The sequence below is a fragment of the Mytilus galloprovincialis genome, chromosome 9, assembly GCF_965363235.1.
Source record: "Mytilus galloprovincialis chromosome 9, xbMytGall1.hap1.1, whole genome shotgun sequence".
In the NCBI taxonomy this organism is placed as follows: domain Eukaryota; kingdom Metazoa; phylum Mollusca; class Bivalvia; order Mytilida; family Mytilidae; genus Mytilus; species Mytilus galloprovincialis.
The window spans coordinates 22,957,101-22,966,948 of NC_134846.1; the positions used below are offsets into that span (position 1 = coordinate 22,957,101).

At 30.7% G+C, this 9,848-nt stretch overlaps 2 long non-coding RNA genes across 2 annotated transcripts; one reads left to right on the forward strand and one right to left on the reverse strand.

Moving 5' to 3' along the window:
* Positions 1–712: 712 nt before the first annotated feature.
* On the reverse strand, positions 713–6,867 carry LOC143044648 (uncharacterized). Its single transcript, XR_012968745.1, has 2 exons — positions 5,913–6,867; positions 713–968 (listed from the first exon to the last, which is right to left on the reverse strand). It is a non-coding gene; the product is annotated as an uncharacterized LOC143044648 (long non-coding RNA).
* A 468-nt stretch (positions 6,868–7,335) lies between these two features.
* On the forward strand, positions 7,336–8,916 carry LOC143046707 (uncharacterized). Its single transcript, XR_012969239.1, has 2 exons — positions 7,336–7,448; positions 8,633–8,916. It is a non-coding gene; the product is annotated as an uncharacterized LOC143046707 (long non-coding RNA).
* The last annotated feature ends 932 nt before the right edge of the window (positions 8,917–9,848 follow it).

A 9,848-nucleotide genomic window follows, 5' to 3' on the forward strand; every position in this document is an offset into this window, starting at 1 on the left:
ATATATAGAATAGCAAAGGTGATCAAATGTTTTGTTTTGTTCTGATCTAATGAAAATACATGTACACTTGTTAGCTGAAATTAACATTTATAGAAACTTTTTATATGTTGTAAAGTGATAATTCATAAGAATTATTCGAGTATTTGATATTTTGATTTCAAAACACTTGACGGTAATAGTTGGAAGTTTTCTCATAAATGCTTCCTCAGTACCAGCATAAGTGGTTGCTAAGGGAGTAATTGTTTTAGTTTTGTGAATATTTGGTAATGATAGGAGATCTAAGTTGGGCTAAAATTTACTTTGCTAAAGCCACAGGCGAATATAATGGAACACAGTTTACACCTTTCTACTTGTGAACAGTGAATATTGTCCCCTTAATGTCTATGAGAATAAATTATTTTTCTTCATATTGTGGTAAAGTTGAATCAATACTACACGTAGAGTTAGTTTTATCAGTGATTCTATGCACTCGATTTAGTACATTTGTTTGTCGATAGGCTAGGTATTATTTTTTTCTGATTGTGACTTATTAAATATTCGAAAGAAACCAACAGATATAAATTTAGGAATTCGATATACCAGATAAAAGATAACCCAAATCCATTGAAATCACTCGCAATATTTCCAATGACTCCAGATTACCTTCGTTATACAAATGAAGATAAGTTGTAAGACAAACTAAATAATTATCATAATAAAAAACAACAAATAGTAAGTTTGAATTTTGGCAATTTTTTGTCATGGATTTATTAGGACAGTTCAACTATATATCAACCGGCCTATGAATTTGCATTCATCGACAATGTCTCATTAATGTCCAAGATAAAAACATAGAAGGGCAACCATCATATGTTTTCTCCAAATGGCAACTGGGCTACCAGACGCCAACTGTAATAAATTCAGCCATTCAGTAAATCAATATATTCAGTTCATATTCTGTCCAATCCATGACGCTTCTTTAAAGATATCTGAAAATATACAACAGAGAGCAGAAAATATTCTCAAGGGTGGGATAGGGTGGGTTTTGTGTTCCTTCAGTTCAAATCACGCAATGAACAAATCACGAAAAGCATGCAATTTTATACCAAATAAAAGCGGGAAAACCGCTTACGAAATTATGTAGGTAAATGAAAGACGCTCAAGTCCTTCAAAATTAAAGAAAAGATAACTCTAGTTTATCAGACGATAATCTTAATTTATTAAATTGATTTAATGCTTAATGATTAAATCTTATTATTAAATATTCGAAAGAAACCAACAGATATAAATTTAGGAATTCGATATACCAGATAAAAGATAACCCAAATCCATTGAAATCACTCGCAATATTTCCAATGACTCCAGATTACCTTCGTTATACAAATGAAGATAAGTTGTAAGACAAACTAAATAATTATCATAATAAAAAACAACAAATAGTAAGTTTGAATTTTGGCAATTTTTTTTCATGGATTTATTAGGACAGTTCAACTATATATCAACCGGCCTATGAATTTGCATTCATCGACAATGTCTCATTAATGTCCAAGATAAAAACATAGAAGGGCAACCATCATATGTTTTCTCCAAATGGCAACTGGGCTACCAGACGCCAACTGTAATAAATTCAGCCAAATGCTAGCAAACTTGTTTGTAAGCATCGCCAAACAAAATTTATCAATCCATGACAAAAAATTAACTTTAACACACAAAACAAATGAAAAAACCTAGGTTTTGAACAAACATATTAATTGAACGGAGTTTAACAACTAAACATTAGTATATCAACTATACTAGACATTAGTTCAACGAAGTATATCAACTATACTAAACATTAGTTCAACGAAGTATATCAACTATACTATACAACAGTTCAACGTAGTATATCAACTATACCATACAACAGGTCAACGAAGTATATCAACTATACTATACAACAGTTCAACGGAGTATATCAACTATACTATACAACAGTTCAACGAAGTATATCAACTATACTATACAACAGTTCAACAAAGTATACCAACTATACTATACAACAGTTCAACGAAGTATATCAACTATACTAAACAACAGTTCAACGAAGTATATCAACTATACTATACAACAGTTCAACGAAGTATATCAACTATACTTAACAACAGTTCAACGAAGTATATCAACTATACTATACAACAGTTCAACGAAGTATATCAACTATACTATACAACAGTTCAATGAAATATATCAACTATACTATATAACAGTTCAACGAAGAATATCACTTAAACTATACAACAGATCAACGAAGTAATCAACTTTATTATACAACAGATCAACAAAGTAATCAACTTTACTATACAACAGATCAACGAAGTAATCAACTTTACTATACAACAGATCAACGAAGTAATCAACTTTACTATACAACAGATCAACAAAGTAATCAACTTTACTATACAACAGATCAACGAAGTAATCAACTTTACTATACAACTGATAAACAAAGTAATCAACTTTACTATACAACAGATCAACGAAGTAATCAACTTTACTATACAAAGGATCAATGAAGTAATCAACTTTACTATACAACAGTACAAATATAAACAACGTGCACAACAAAAAAAATATTCAACTATGTATTTACAACTAACAACAAAACTGTTGTATATTCAACAGAGCTGTTCAACTTGATGCATGCGTTTAACAACTGAAATAAATTATTCAACTGACATACAACTTCATGTGTCCATGCACGATGGCTTACAACTTTAAACAGTTTAAAATTCATCTGGATATAAAAATCTGTTTGGATACTTAGTAAACAACTCTAATGCTGACTGAATAGCATTAATAAAAATGTCATTGCCAATATATGACAGATTCGCCATCATCAGCGAAAAGAGTTGGATGGATATCATCAAAATCAGTATGTTTAATAGCCTTGCCCTAAACTTTGTGTAGGTAAGATCTAACCCCCCTTTGTTTAAAACAGTCTGAAACTGAAATCTTGTCAATGATTTCCCATTTATATGGCAAAAATGAGGACCATCGTTTCCAGGTCTTATTTGCAAAAAGGCTTTCAAACTTTGTAGAGGACAAATCTCATTTGATTCATTTTTATTTATTTTTTACAACTAAAGTAGTGGATCTCCCTTTTTGATCAGTTTTTGAAAAAAAATTATCGTAATAAACAGCTGATTTAAGAAGGTCAATATAAACATCCCGCCTATGTAAAATATGCTCACGTAAAAAGCATCAAGCTAAGTTAAATGCTGTTAAATACAATATTGTTTCATAATAAGAAGAGCACACGTGTCTCAAAGCCACATTTAATCTAATCAAAATATCAATAGTCAAAGGTTCCCGAAGATCTTAAGAGTTGTAATGTCTATCACAACCACCCAAAAGTTTCTGTATGATAAAAGATTTAGTTAAATCTATGTTCCCTTGAATTTTTAATTTGTAACTTATTCCAGATATATATGATCTAATTGTAATGATGAACAATGATTTAGTGACAAAAAAACCAATATAACCAATAATTTGTCTGTTACTTGGTGGCCAACTAAGGGGAATAGAATATTCCATCCTGAACATATTGAACGAATGCAATGCATTTTCATAAACATTTCTTGTACTTTGAGAAATTGAATAATTCAACAATTTTGAAGCTTCTATAACAAAAGATCTAGGAATTCGTGTGGAATAGTCTGTGGCGTCCGGTCGGCATTGCTCGTTACTTCTCTGAACTTCTTCATCTGTCCACGAGATAAAGCATCAGCAATAAAATTGTATTTTTAAAAAATATGCAACGCTTTAAATTGAAAATTAAATAACAATGTCCACAAAACTATTTTTCTTAACAAAAAATAACCCCGTCTTTTTTTGAAGATTTTGAATTTAAAATTGTAACAACAGCCATATTATCACAATGAAAAATTATCTTCTTATTCGTAAACCTTTCTTTCCATAAATAGATGGCCAAAGCAATAGGTATAATTTCCGAATAAGTAATGTCACTTAATAAAACTTTGTCCCAATTATGGCCATTGTAAAATTGCCCATGGTCCATTTAAATAAGCTGCAGAAACCAGTGAATGACCACCTGCACTGTCAGTATACAAATGTAAATCAGCATTTGAAACCCAATCTAAATCTTGGATATATGTATAGCCATTAAATTCTTTATAAAAATATTGCCACATATGCAAATGATCTCGTATTCCTTTGGTCAATCTTATAAAATGATGAGATTTTTTAACATTTTTAAAAGCCATATAGACGCCAATACCCAATTTATCTGATCTTAAGTTTTGATTTTAACACTGGTATTCTAACCAACATCTCATCTGAATAAATTAACAAACCTAAACATTCCAGTTTTGTGCAAGGACCTTCTGGTTTTTTTTTTTTTTTTTTTTTTTTTTTTTTTTTATTTGCTATAGGAACTTCAAAGTTTGAACAAACTTTCGAAAATGCAGTCATAAGAAAGAGACAGTCATCTTTATGAGCTTCTCCAACAAAAATAAAATCATCAAGATAATGATCCAAATTTTCAGAATGCGTTTTAATTTTAACTGACCAATGTAAAAAGGTTGAAAATTTTTCAAATGTAGCACAACTAATAGAACATTCCATGGGCATTATTTTTTTGGATATAGTAAAGACCATTTAGTTTGATGCCTAAAAAATCAAAATCACCAGGATAACATTTAAGTAAAGGAAATGCCGATTTAATATTCATTTTTGCCATTAAAGCCGAATTCCCCATTTGTTTAACAATTTTGACTGCATTGTCAAATGATGAATAAGTGACCTTGGTAAACTGAGTATCAATAAAATCATTGATACTTTCCTTTGGAAGTAAGACAAATAAGTTATCAATCTAAGTCCACCAGTTTTCTTAGGAACTAAACCAATAGGAGAGCACCGAAGATTTGAAATAGGTTTATGTTTGAATGGGCCTTCCATTCGACCTAATGATATCTCATTATTCAACTTCTTTTGAGCTTCAATAGGGTTTTTCAAAACAGACAACAAATTTCTATATTCACATGAACGTCTAGGACCTAATGAATTTTAAAACCATATTTAAATCCATTCAAAAGTTCAACAGCGCTTTGTTTATCATGATATAGTTCCAGAAGCTTAGAGAGTTCATTTACATTAACCGGAGATGTTCCTAGGGCCCAAATATTAAACTGGTCTGGATGTAGTTCTGAAAAATTATAAATTATCTTTGCTGACAACCTCCTTTTGGGTTTTGTCTATTAGCAGAGTTGTTAACAAAAGGTGAAATGGTATTTCTCTTAAACCTAGATGGACCAGTATTACCTTCATTGTCCATAAAGCAACGACATCGTAAAGCAGGATGATTAAAACCACATTTGAGACATGCATGCCTGTGTTGGCAATTGCGTTTATTGCAAAAACCTTTAAAATTAAAATCTCAGCATTTATAACCAACATTAGCCTGCTGTTGTTTTTGGGTATTGTTAGTTAAAATACGCAACCACAAAAAACCATCTCTGGATGACCATTTTTCAGTATGATCCCTCGATACTCTCAAACGAGATTGTTGGTCATAAGAATACCATTTTTCAACAGGATGATCAGCCGCTGCACCCCTTATTATTGACATATATGAGAAAAGTTCACTTGCTTTTCCAGGATACCTTTCAATAAGGACCTGGGCATAAGCAATAAAACAATCAGTCCAATCCTCAACAGAATTAACAGTATGGTTTTTCCTAACTTTGTTTTGTATAACCAGCATACCGTCATTAATGCCAATGGTGTTTTCATTTGTTTGACTGTTGAAATTGTTGTGAATGCAAAAGGGACAAATCAATATATTCAAAATTCCTTAAGCTTTTGACTTATCAATAAAACAACCTCATTTAAACCAGGCAACATTAGATGTTCATCAAAAACTTCAATAACCTCACCTAAGGCAGCTAATTTAGGTTCAATCTCTTGAATTCTACATCTGGTTGCAAGGCAACTAGTTGAGGTCCATCAACAACTCCGTCTTCTTCCTACAGGGGCATCTTCATCAATATCAACTTTGGGACGCCTTTTCTCATTCCTAAATGGTAGTTGAAGTTGTTCCCTGGGAGCCATTCTAAGACGAAGTCTCCAACCGGGTCCTGCCGACGACGCCTGCCTCTATCTCTTGGCATTGTTATAAACTATTATAATTATAAAAACAGATTAGCTACATGTATACATCAAGTCTTAAAAGCCCATTCACCTTTCAAAATATAAATTCAACTTCTTATAAAATTTCAATCATTCGATTTAGATAAATGAAATACCACATATAACCCACTACGTTGTCTTAAATAAAATTAATACATTTGAATGCATTAAACAACTGAAGTTGGTAACAAAACACAATTAAAACAAGTGCAATGTTCCTTCAAACCAAATATAACGTCGTTATAAACGGTAAGTTAAATTACCAAGCTTATTTAATTATCTGCAAATTAAAAAACTTATAAAAGATGTACGTGGAACAAATTAAACATTAGCGGGCATGTAAATGTTAACACGGCTTACACTACAAACATGTAATTACCTGTTTAAAGAATAACGCTCATACATTACAATCAAAACAAATATATCACCTGTATTAAAGCATTTTAAATTTAATGCTACATGTATTCAACGATTAATATATGTGTGCACAAATGTAACTATTGAATAATAGTCTAGTCAGTATAAATGCTATCGAAGTAAGCGATACATTGAATTAAGAATCAAACTATTTGCAAGAACAACTTTCAAATAAAATAAAATTATTCTTTTATAAATTACAGAAATAAAATCATTCAGAAAATTCAACTGCAACAACTATTTCTATTTATCACTAAAACATATGTACTTATCTTATGTCTGAATCAGCCCATCCTTTTGTGTTCCTTCAGTTCAAATCACGCAATGAACAAATCACGAAAAGCATGCAATTTTATACCAAATAAAAGCGGGAAAACCGCTTACGAAATTATGTAGGTAAATGAAAGACGCTCAAGTCCTTCAAAATTAAAGAAAAGATAACTCTAGTTTATCAGACGATAATCTTAATTTATTAAATTGATTTAATGCTTAATGATTAAATCTTATTAAAGTAAATATCTTAAAACTTAAATGTATCACCAATGTCAAATTTCGCAGTCAATATATACCCGATTGTTTATCAAACATTAAAGTGCTTCTTAAAATTCTTTTAAATGTTTAAAACCACCTGTCGTTTTTTATTATCAACATAATATGAAACCAATACTGTTTCCGATTATTTTCAAGGACTTGTTTATTTTACGTGTATTGATAATATATTACTTTTGTATAACAATGACACTACGTTTATATGATGAATTTCCTACACAATTTCCGAATTATGTTGTACACATGTCATAGGTTATAAAGATGATTTATGGTGTTATCAACATATATGAAGCTTGAAATATATGGTATCCAGAAAAGTAAGTATTTGTAACACCTTTCAAGCCAAGAAATATATAAAAACGGATTAAAGAAGGTCAACAAGATAAAAAAGAATGGCAACAAACAACAACAACAATTTTAAATAATGATTCTGGCTAAATTATACAAAATGCGGATTTTATCGTAGCATATTTAGAAATGTATCAATATGTAGAAACTTTATTTTACGCTATCAAAAACATATACCATATTCCTTGCTGACTGAGTAAACAGTATCTAGTGAATTTAAATACCTGTACCCGCTTTTGGCATTTGGATTTTGAAGTAGAAATTTGAAAAACAGTTGCTGGTCAAATTTGTTACTAGTGGGATTATTCTTGGCTAGATATAAGACGATGTGGTATGAGTTCCATGAGACAACTCTTCATCCTAACAATTTATAAAGGTAGAAAGACCATTATAAGTCAAAACTAATTTATTTGTCTCGGTATATCCATAAAAACCATCGATAGTGCAATTGCAAGCATTCTGTATTTTGAATGAAATATTCAAGTTCTCTTTTTCGTTCCAAGTTGTTGTTTATTTTATATTCCTGAAATCTTTGACCGATAATTACTCGCTCAATACTGTAGTGAACACGAAATGCGTCATTTTATTGATTTACTGGTTTAAATAAAAAGTAGATAGAGTTTGAACCTTTTACTTAATTTATTTTCACCTTAAACATTTAAAGTTTAGAAAATTGACTTAAAAGTTTAAAAGCTGATGATAACATTCTATATTGATACAGATTAAATCACATTTACATGTTGCTGGTTTTTTCCATCTCGATACATTTTTTTGTAAGATTATTTCGTTGAAAGACTGTAGATTTATAAAGGGACTTCTATCCTAGGATTGTATATACCTACCGAAGGCTTCTTTTCGAAGGCATGTAATATGTTTTTAACCAAAGAAGACATTTTTTGGCATTTATTTACGGGATAAAAGTAATGCAGTCCAATGTTTGAAGTGCTATCATCGTCAATGTGGTCTTACAAAAAATTTGTTATAGTCATTTCATTAGACATTTTACAGCCATTTGACTGGAAAGTATAGTCTTAAATCCTTATTCGCCGCCTGATTTTCATGAAAATATTTTTTTTTAATTTACCTCTACCATTACAGTCGTGCACTCAGTATGTTTTTTGTGAGTAGATATTTTTAATTGATTTGTTTTCAGAACTGTTGAAGTCATGCATATATTGAAATTTGTATTACTCCTCTGCTGTTTATTAATGTTGGCCAGTGGATGTGATGAATGGGCTAAACATAACCCTTGTATGTGTACATGCGATGACGTCAACAATAAATGTGCAGAAAGATGTAAAGTTATATCAGCAGAAATTGAAAAACTTCGTTGTTCTGAACAGTGTTTTATGATAGCCAAAGACTGCTGGAATTCATGCGCTAGTGAAATGAAGTCTGATTTGTAAAGACAGATATACATTAAAATTTAAAAACTTATTATTTTTATTGCTACTTCTATGTTGACACGAATTATCATTGATAAGGTCATAATTATAAATTAACTTTTTACAAATCTTTGAATTTTTTGCATACATTGTACTCAGGCATTTCCACCTCAGGAACATTTGTCGATTACCTTTAGCTGTATTTGGCAAAACTTTTAGGAACTTTTTATCCTCACTGCTCATCAACTTCGTTCTTTATTTTGCCTTTTTAACAACTTTAATTTTATTCGAGCGTCACTGGTGAGTCTTTTGTAGACGAAACACGAGTCTGGTGCAAATACAAAATTTCACTCATGGAATTTACGATGAGTTTGCATAGAATAATCCCAACTGTTAAATATATCAATTATGACGAATGCATTCTGAGTTTCTCAGTTATGTCGATAATTTTGTATTCTGGCTTTTTTTCACTTTCGGCTCATTTGTTTTCATGTTATAATACTGTTAACGTACCAGGCATATCGTCCTCTTTCGTTAAAACTAAAAGAAAATATGTTTTGTTTGAAAAGCTGTATAACATTTGTTAATGATTCGGTTTTTTTAAATTTTTACCTTCGAACATTACTGAAGAAACATCTTTTATAAAGAGATGATTTCAGTTTCCCAATTGTGAAAATTCTATTTCTGTTTAGCAACATTCCAGGAGCGTCTGCATAAGGAGTTTATATAACATAATTATACCGATATTCCCGAGCTTATATTTCCTATCATGATTATCTTGATTGAGGAACATTGCTCACAAGGAAGCTATAAAACCAAGAGTTCCAAACGATGAGGTTGAAATCGTCTCTTCGTAAATTTTAACGGACACCATCACTAGTTGGTAGACCGTTAAACAATATCCGTTTCAAAGTTTTATTACAGATAATTTGCTGTTGTTTTATCTAAATGTGAAATAATGAAAGTCGTTTTAACATTAAATGT